The following is a 9,611-nucleotide window of genomic DNA, read 5'->3' on the forward strand; positions in this document are numbered from 1 at the left end:
TTCCCAATTTTGAAAAGATTCTGATGCTGGGAGGGGTTGGGGGCAGGAGAGGAAGGGGACGACAGAGGATGAGATGGCTGGATTGCATCATCACCTCGATGGACATGAGTTTGAGTGAACTCCGGGAGTTGGTGATGAACAAGGAGGCCTGGCGTGCTGCAATTCATGGGGTCACAAAGCGTCAGACATGACTGAGTGACTGAACTGAACTGAACTGAACTGAACTTTCCCAATTTTGAACCAGTCTGTTTTTCCATGTCCGGCTCTATGCTTCTTGTTGCTTCATACAGGTTCTCAGAAGACAAGTAAGGTGGTCTGGTATTCCCATCTCTTTAAGAATTTTTCAGTTTGTTGGATCCATAGTTAAAGACTTTAGTGTAGTCAATGAAGCAGAAGTAGATGTTTTTCTGGAATTCCCTTGCTTTTTCTATGATCCAACCAGATGTTGGCAATTTGATCTCCGGTTCCTCTGTCTTTTCAAAATCCAGCTTGAACATCTGGAAGTTCTCAGTTCACATATTGTTGAAGGCTAGCTTGAAGGATTTTGAGCATAATCTTCCAGTATGTGAAATGAGTGCAATTGTATGGTAATCTGAAAATTCTTTGGCCTTTCTTTGGTATTGGAATGAAAACTGACCTTTTCCAGTCCTGTGGCCACTGCTGAGTTTTCCAAATTTGCTGATATATTGAGTGTAACACTTTAACAGCATCATCTTTTAGGATTTGAAATAGCTCAGCTGGAATTCCTTCACCTCCACTTGCTTTGTTCTTAATAATAGGTCCATGGATGTCTTTAATAGCATCCCTATGCTTTTCTGTACTGTTTAGCTTTAATAAATGCAATCTCATAAACTATAACCCATATTGTTAGAAGCCATGTAACTTAAAACTTAATAAGGAATTTTTAAAGAAATTCAATGAGACCACCTTCATTCTTAATTCTAAGACCTTGGCATTATATATTATGTTCTAGTTGTCTCATACATATTCATTTCGTTTTCTTTTTTTTTAATTGTGAGCAACTCATGTAGAATCTCTCTATCTTTAATTTGTCATATTTCTTTTAATCTCCTAATTCAAAATCAGACTAGTTAGCTTCTAGCCTTAGTTCTACGTGTAACTAGCTGTGTGACGCCCCATCAGTCGCTTAGTCACTGTGGAACTTTGCTTCCTTCCTTGAAAATTAGAGATATTGCAAATGATCTCCTCTGAGTCCCTGTCATGCTTAAGATTTAACAATCTTACAATCTATACTTCCTTTCAGTTCTAAAATTTGATATTGACTCTCCTCCTGAATTCCTATAACACATATTTTGTAGTTTTCCTATAGCATTAAGCACAGTTTCTCTCCAGTGATGACTACATAGTACATGGGAGGACACAGTAGACATTTGCTGTTTTAAGGTGAATAAGTTCCAGAATGCTAATTAAAATTGTTGGAAGACTCAAATCTAGTGTTAGTTTTGTGTATTCATAAAGCTTGCATTAATTCAAGCTATGAGAGTAGAAGCTCTTTATTGGAGGAATACATATTTTGTCTTAGTTTTTCAGCATATTGATATGAACATACATATTGCTCATCTCTTTCCCCCATGCCTTTGAGCAATCATAGATCAAATGGCATATAATCTATGAATGAATCTCTGCCTCTCTCCGACATGATGCTTTTGAAGCCAGTGCAAGGTAGACCTGTTTCTGTGTGACTTTTAAGTTCCATTTCAACAGCCCTGCTTGAAAATCCAGTTACTATGGTGATATGTACCACTGCAAATATTCTCCTTCTCAACAACTGAAGTTATACCCTATTCAGTAAAAGTGGTATCTATGGCTTAATGGTTCAGCAAAAGGCTGACAGATCTATGGCCTTATATCCAACTGAGAGTTTTAATAAGCAGTCTGAGTTCCTGGAATCTGAGGAGACTGAACAGGCTGTCTAAAATTAGCAGGGTCAGTCAATCTAAAAGGACGTTTCCTTGACAGATCAAATACTGTATAAGTTGGCATATACTAAATCGGCATGCCAATATTTGACTCTTTTTTTGGAGGCAATGGAAAGAGCAAACCAACTATCCCTGGGTCTTTCAAAAGAAAACTGTCTTTCTAGGAGTAGACACCTCTCCTGCATGTGACATTCCTGCCAGGAGCCCCAGGTCAGCCCAAACTTGCCCAGTGGGTCACCCATTAGCTTCCCAGATTTGGAGCTGCAGTTTTAGCTCTCAGTCTTTCAAAAGATACTGAGAATGCAGGAAGGGTAAGTTTTCCATCACTTCAGAGAAGTGATCTTCTTGGCATTGAGTGGCCTCTCTGAGTGCATTTTCCTTAAATACATATTATTTTACACAAATATTAGATTCAGTAACAGCAAATGTCATGGGTTATGTAGAACGGTGGTGGATTTGTTGCATTAACACCTTAAATGTCCTATTTATATGACAAACTACATGCTCAGTTCAGAACAGCTGTCTTGAAATGGAGTTTAAAAAAGAAATGCTATGGTAGGTAACTTTGTAAACTATTACCCTATGAATACCTCAAAGGACAGAAAGCGCTTTCTTCATCTTCATACACATCTAGAAATCAGCACATGTCTGACTAGCATAATGACAGGCACAGGACACGTCATAGTGTTTTGGGGTGAATAAGATAAGCAGCTGAGACAGGAATAAATTTAATCTGAAAATCTTCTGATATGGGAAACATTTTCAGATATGTTCCATATGTTTATCACAGTTTAGCTGTTTTTAACAGAGATATCTTTCTAAAGATTAGGTAAAACTACTGGTCAAACCATCCTGTAAAGGTACCAGCAAGTAAGGAAAGCAAAGAAGCTATGTGTTCATAAAATGAACTAATAAAACTTAACGATTATAATCACGGTCTGCAAATTAACAGGGTCACAGTCTGTAAATAGGAAAATCTAATGACATAAGCATTAACATCTTAAATTAATATCTGCTCGGAGATGACTACACAGCTTGTGGCAAAACGCAGGCTGCTGGCAATCCTCTAGTGTGCATTACTGGTGACAAGGCCTGAGTCAGCAAATATTTTTATTATTAGATGATACTTCTACCTTGAAGACTATGGGTTTAATTGTGATTTCAGTTTAAAATTACTAAAATTCTATAAACCAAAAAAAAAATCTTTTAATAATATGGTGCTATCTTTTCACTTTGAGGAAAGATTTAGTTTTTCTCATTGTGTGTGGTATAGGGTGTGTGTGTGTGAGTGTGTGTGTGTTTCCAAGGTTCACTACACAGTCTCAGTCAGCCAGTAATCCATGTTTATTTGAAACCCTTTCTAGATGGCTAAATTGTAAATAACTCCAGATCACAATGCTGAGCACTCATTACCTAAGCTCAGTGGCCATTTTCCCAGTTCACCTAGAGATAATCAGTTTCTTTGAATACAACTTTTTAAAAATCTTTCTGAACATGAAGTTCATGAATTGTGTGGTTTTCCATCAAGTCACTTTGCAAAACTTATTTAAAATAGATTTCCAAAGCATCCAATTGATTGGTTTCTCTCCAGCCTTAGCTTCCCAAGGAGCCCACAATCCTAATTTTCTTTCATTTGTTTTTTCTCTTATGACTCTTGCTGTGGTCCATTTTCCTTCCATTTTATAAATATAAATGCTGTTTTATGTATTGTCCTAGAGCTCAGAAATCACATTTTTTCCTCTGTCATCTCAACAATTACCCACCTCTTCAACTATAATGCTATCACATGTCACTCCCTATATCTACATTCTAATCCTGAATTCACTTCTAATTCCAGACCTGCCATCTAGCAATGAAATAACATATCTGAACAATATACATGTGCTTCCCCTTGCCTCCCCACCCCCCATAATTATTTCCTCTTGACATCTCTGCATTATAAACACCTTTTCCAGGTACTATCAGTCAGTTCAGTTCAGTTCAGTCGCTCAGTCATGTCCGACTCTTTGCGACCCCATGTATCGCAGCATGCCAGGCCTCTCTGTCCATCATCAACTCCCGGAGTTCACTCAGACTCACGTCCATTGAGTCAGTGATGCCATCCAGCCATCTCATCCTCCGTCGTCCCCTTCTCCTCCTGCCCTGAATCCCTCCCAGCATCACAGTCTTTTCCAATGAGTCAACTCTTTGCATGAGGTGGCCAAAGTACTGGAGTTTCAGCTTCAGCATCATTCCTTCCAAAGAAATCCCAGGGCTGATCTCCTTCAGAATGGACTGGTTGGATCTCCTTGCAGTCCAAGGGACTCTCAAGAGTCTTCTCCAACACCACAGTTCAAAAGCATCAATTGTTCGGCACTCAGCCTTCTTGACAGTCCAACTCTCACATCCATACATGACCACAGGAAAAACCACAGCCTTGACTAGACGGACCTTAGTTGGCAAAGTAATGTCTCTGCTTTTGAATATGCTGTCTAGGTTGGTCATAACTTTTCTTCCAAGGAGTAAGCGTCTTTTAATTTCATGGCTGCAATCACCATCTGCAGTGATTTTGGAGCCTCCAAAAATAAAGTCTGACACCATTTCCACTGTTTCTCCATCTATTTCCCATGAACTGATGGGACCAGATGCCATGATCTTCGTTTTCTGAATGTTGAGCTTTAAGCCAACTTTTTCACCCTCCTCTTTCACTTTCATCAAGAGGCTTTTTAGTTCCTCTTCACTTTCTGCCATAAGGGTGGTGTCATCTGCATATTGAGGTTATTGATATTTCTCCCAGCAATCTTGATTCCAACTTGTGTTTCTTCCAGTCCAGCAATCATGTTTCTCACGATGTACTCTGCATATAATTTAAATAAGCAGGGAGACAATATACAGCCTTGACGTACTCCTTTTCCTATTTGGAACCAGTCTGTTGTTCCATGTCCAGTTCTAACTGTTGCTTCCTGACCTGCTTACAGATTCCTCAAGAGGCAGGTCAGGTGGTCTGGTATTTGCATCCCTCTCAGAATTTCCCACAGTTTCTTGTGATCCACACAGTCAAAGGCTTTGGCATAGTCAATAAAGCAGAAATAGTTAGCCCCAAATCTCAAATCACTGTTAATTCTTTCCTCTTCCTTGATCCCCATATCAAATTAATTCCATCCTGTAGTTTATGTCTGCATGGGTGCTAAGTCACTTCAGTCATGTCCAACTCTTTGCAACTCTCCGGACTGTAGCCTGCCAGGCTCCTCTGTCCATCGGGTTTCTTTGGGCAAAAATACTGGAGTGTGTTGCCATGTTCTCCTCCAGGGAATCTTCCTGACCCAGAGATCGAACCTGTGTCTCTATGTCTCCTGCATTAACAGGTGGGTTCTTTACCACTAGCACCACCTGGGAAGCCCAGTTTATGTCTACATTATCCTATTTCTTTCTCTCTGATCACTCCTAACCCAGCTTTCTTTGTTCAAGTTCTCATTACCTCTCCTGTATACTATTACTCAACTCACCTAAACCACCATATTCTTTGCTCCGAGTAGCTAAGGGAATGAAACTTGTGTATCATCCATTATCATGTGTAATCAATAAAATATTTAATAACCCCCAAATGGGTGTATTAAATATTTTATTTCATATTTAAATAAATATGAAATATTTATAGTGACTGAGGTGCATAATATATAACATTATATAAGCAGTTGAATTATTAAGTCATTCTAAAAATGCTTAGAATGACTCAAGAGCTTAAAGTTACTCAAGTACATAGTATATAACATTATATAAACAGTTGAATTTTTAATTTATTCTACCTGTATGTGTGTGTATATATGTGTACGTCTCCATTTATATCATTTGACCATTTAAAGTTTCCGTGTCATTTTCTCTAATAACCAGAAGTCTCATGAACAGCTAGTGGGGATGTATAAATGGCACACTCACACTGGAAAACTGTTTGGCAGCTTCTTATGAAGTTAGATGTGTACCTACTATATGTCTCAAACCTTCCATTCCTGGATATTTATCCAAGAGAAATTATTTAAGCCATTTTGATGATCACCCTAATGCATTAACTAGTTTTTTCAGGCGGTATTAGATATTTTATTGACTACACATGATAATGGATGATACATAAGCCTCATTCCCATCTATAACTTTATCTGGTACCGTAATTCAATTTATATATAATGCATAGCATGTGCCAACAATCATTAATGACCAAAAAAATAAAAATAAAACTGCATGCCTTTTCATCTGTGACACTTTTAACAGTGAACTCCAGGTCACAATACAGTAGCTGTCAGTTCAACTACACCAAAGTTCTGAAGACAACAGCTTCTCCACCAAAGCAGGTTGTAGATAAGTTTCAAATAGAACCTGGCATCACCCTGAAGGAATCCCAACTTCACACTTTTGGGATAGTTTACCAAAATGTCTTCAGAGTAGACTAACTTTACAGATCACATTAAAAAAAAGATACATTTATTCAGTGTCATGATCAGACTATATTACATTTAGCAATCAACAACACGGATGCAAAAAAAAAAAAACTACATTAAAACCCTTTGTTAAAATGCTTTGCACTTTTCACAGAACAGAAAGTAAGTTCAGTTCAGTTCAGTTCAATTGCTCAGTCATGTTCGACTCTGCGACCCCATGAATTGCAGCACACCAGGCCTCCCTGTCCATCACCAACTCCCGGAGTTCACTCAGACTCACGTCCATCGAGTCAGTGATGCCATCCAGCCATCTCATCCTCTGTCGTCCCCTTCTCCTGCCCCTAATCCTTCCCAGCATCAGAGTCTTTTCCAATGAGTCAGCTCTTCACATGAGGTGGCCAAAGTATTGGTGTTTCAGCTTCAGCATCAGTGCTTCCAATGAACACCCAAGATTGTTTGGATCTCCTTGCAGTCCAAGGGAGTCTCAAGAGTCTTCTCCAACACCACAGTTCAAAAGCATCAATTCTTTGGCACTCAGCTTTCTTCACAGTCCAACTCTCACACCCATACATGACCACTGGAAAAACCATAGCAAATAAAATAACCTATTAATCAAGATTGCTGTGGGAAATATCAATAACCCCAGATACGCAGATGAACCAAAGAGCCTCCTGATGAAAGTGAAAAAGGAGAGTGAAAAAGTTGGCTTAAAACTCAACATTCAGAAAACTAAGATCATAGTGCCTGGTCCTATCACTTCATGGCAAATAGATGGGTAAACAATGGAAACAGTGGCAAACTTTATTTTTATGGGCTCCAAAATCACTGCAGATAATGATTGCAGCCATGAAATTAAAAGATGCTTGCTCCTTGGAAGGAAAGTTATGACCAACCTAGACAGCATATTAAAAAGCAGAGACATTACTTTGCCAACAAAGGTCCATCTAGTCAAGGCTATGGTTTTTCCAGTAGTCATGTATGGATGTGAGAGTTGGACTATAAAGAAAGCTGAGCACTGGACAATTGATGCTTTTGAACTGTGGCATTGGAGAAGACTCTTGAGAGTCCCTTGAATTGCAAGGAGATCCATCATAAAGGAGATCAATCCTGGGTGTTCATTGGAAGGACTGATGTTGAAGCTGAAACTCCAATACTTTGACCACGTGATGCAAAGAGCTGACTCATTTGAAAAGACCCTGATGCTGGGAAAGATTAAGGGCAGTAGGAGAAGGGCACGACAGAGACTGAGATAGTTGGATAGCATCACCAACGCAATAGACATGAGTCTGAGTGAACTCCAGGAGTTGGTGATGGACAGGGAGGCCTGGCATGCTGAGGTTCGTGGGGTCGCAGAGTCAGACACAACTGAGGGACTGAACTGAACTAAACTGAACTGAACTGATACAGTTAGTCAGAAGTACAGTAGTTCTGGAGTTTTTGCCCATACACATGAGTGTTGTCTAAAATATGTCTTCTTTATAGCAGTTAGACCCTGCCACCACTGTGCTTGGCTGAGTTCACAAATCTGTTCTAGCCTGTAGCTTGCCTGTCACTTCTCTGGCTCTCCTCTCCTGCTAAGTTTTGTTTCCTGGCAGTAATTAAAACCTTCTGCCACTGTAATAGCTACTGCCACTGCTGCTGGAACCACCATAGCCACCTTGGTTTCATGGTTTGGTAAAGTATTGGCCTCCACTACCATAGGGGTCAGAACTTCTGCCTCCAAAGTTTCCTCCTTTCATGGAACCAAAATTTGAAGATTGATTGTTGTAACTGCCAAAATCATTGTCCAGAATTGCTTCCATTATTACCAAATCCATTATAGCCATCTCACTGCCACCATATCCACCTCTCCACAGTTTCCACCAAAGCCACTTCAATCACTGACGTTTCCTCCATGACCAAGGTTGTCATTCCCACCAAAACCATCTCCACGACCACCACCGAAGTTTCCAGGACCACTTCCACCTCTTTGGCTGGACGAAGCACTAGCCATCTCTTGCTTACATAGGGCTTTTCTAACTTCACATTTGTGGCCCTTCACAGTGTGGTATTTATGAATGACAGTCTTGTCTATAGAGTCATGGTCATCAAAGGTTACAAAAGCAAAGCCTTGCTTTTTGCCACTGCCTCGGTCAGTCACAATTTCAGTCACTTCAATTTTCTCATACTGTTCAAAATAATCTCTTCAGTGAAGTTCTTCAGTATCTTTTTAATGCCACCAACAAAAATCTTTTTCACAGTTATGGGTACCAGGTCTTTGAGAATCTTTTTTTGAGATGGCTCTCTTGGGTTCCACGACTCTTTATCCACCTTGTGTGGCCTTACATTTTGGCTGTGTCCACCTCCTCCACAGTGGCATATTTGACGAACTGGAAGCCTTGGAATGCTTGGTGTTTGGATGCCTCATTACCACAAGTCTGTGAGCATTCCCCATTACTCAAGATGGCTCCTTAGGCTCTCGTTGGTTGCATCGAAGCTCGCCCCTCCAAGAGCTTCTGCCCCTGTTTGGGTTCCTTGGGAGACTCTGACTTAGAGATGATGGCAGCAGAGCTGGGGAGACTTCAGCAATGCTGACTCAGCTGCATTCATGGGCAGAAGGGAATAACCTAATGAATATGTCTCTAAGAGAAAAAAAAGTGTTAGTCACTTAGTCATGCCTGGCTTTCCAGGCAAGAATACTGGAATAGGTTGCCATTCCCTTCCCAGGGGAACTTTCCAACCCAGGGATCAAACCCTGGCCTCCCACATTGCAGGCAGTTTCTTTACCATCTGAGCCACCAGGGAAGCCAGTTTTTAAATCAGTATTTTTCAACATATAATGATAATGCACTTCTGTAATGTTTCACAGCATCCAAAATCAAGCACTTTAAAGTGCTTGGAAGAAGCAGAACTTCTCAGAGAATAAAATGTTTGAGGAAAACATTCTCTCTAATTACATTAAAGAAACAAGCAGAAATATGGTGCTAACTTCATTATTTCTCCCCCAAAGAAATTGAACTTGACTTCAGTTTTATTGGCAGACTTGATATGTGTGAGTTGACTCACCAGCTCATTGATGTGAGCAATTATATTTAGAGTAGACAAAAGTAATGAATACAGAGAAGAGGTGACAGTTGGGAAGTAGCAAACAGTAAACCTGTATAGACTGTGTCAAGCTCTTTTCCCTGAATACCTCCAAGGACTTTACAACTGTTATCTATTAAATCTACCTGACCCTGATGCAAGAAGAATAATGGCCTCGGTTTTGGAGTTAGAAAAA

At 39.9% G+C, this 9,611-nt stretch overlaps 1 pseudogene; it reads right to left on the bottom strand.

The window, feature by feature from the left end:
• Positions 1 to 7,844: 7,844 nt before the first annotated feature.
• The window catches only part of LOC120858074, an 11,500-nt pseudogene continuing 9,733 nt past the window's right edge, over positions 7,845 to 9,611 (bottom strand).

This window comes from Oryx dammah, unplaced genomic scaffold (genome assembly GCF_014754425.2).
Source record: "Oryx dammah isolate SB20612 unplaced genomic scaffold, SCBI_Odam_1.1 HiC_scaffold_29, whole genome shotgun sequence".
In the NCBI taxonomy this organism is placed as follows: Eukaryota; Metazoa; Chordata; class Mammalia; order Artiodactyla; family Bovidae; genus Oryx; species Oryx dammah.